Consider the following 947-nt stretch of genomic DNA (forward strand, 5'->3'; position numbering starts at 1 on the left):
TTACCAAGGAGCAGATTAAAGTCCAAAATAGCACCATTTATCAGTGTCTCAAATCCGTGGCAGCATCTCAGTCACTTACCACAAGGAAACAATGCATCTCTACAGCTATTTCTATATCACAACGTACATGATTACACTTTAATATACTGGCAAAGCAACAAAAAAAGTTAAAAAGCAAAACTTAACAAGCAAATTCTAAACAAAAAAGATGAACTCTGTAGCTTTTTTTAGTAACTGCATGAGAAGTGGGGACTCTTAGCCTTAGTAAATACTGTAAGGTGTTAGTACTGACTGACGCTGACATGGTTTAGTGATGAAGACGTATGGATGGATCTGAGAGGGACGTCAAAGTGTTTCTGTGTGTGTGATTTTTTGTAGTGAGAGACTTATATATTTGGCGATAATGTCAAAATGGCATTGGGCCGGTTAACAGAAGTGCTAGTTTTGATTTCAAATACTAATTTTGAGAGAATTTTAAATAAAACAGTTGCAAAAAATAAAAAAAGTTTAAATGTAGCAATTCTGTATACATCTCATTTGCTGTCTTTCATAAATTTGTATTAGGGTTCCCACAGAATTGATGTAATAATTACTTTAGTGCAATTGATCAATTTCAAAAATCATGTTATGGAACAATTTCTAGATGATTAAATAATTGAGAGCAGTGCATAACTCAAAAACAGAAATCATATTCACGTTCCATGACTTTTATACGATTTTAGACATTGTCGTGCATTTTCCAGATCTATAAATCACAATTTTAGGATGCACTGATATTTGAGCATGCACTGCATTACAAAAAATAAAAATAAAAATTGAAGTTGCAATAAAACAAAGATTATCTGAGTATGTTTTACAAGAATATACTTTTTCGGGCTTTCTACTTAAATATTTCACAATAAAAGTGTGGTGTGGTGTGTGTGTGTGTGTGGTTGTTTGTGGTTGGT

Source organism: Sinocyclocheilus rhinocerous, unplaced genomic scaffold (assembly GCF_001515625.1).
Source record: "Sinocyclocheilus rhinocerous isolate Xijiao unplaced genomic scaffold, SAMN03320098_v1.1 scaffold3220, whole genome shotgun sequence".
NCBI lineage: Eukaryota > Metazoa > Chordata > Actinopteri > Cypriniformes > Cyprinidae > Sinocyclocheilus > Sinocyclocheilus rhinocerous.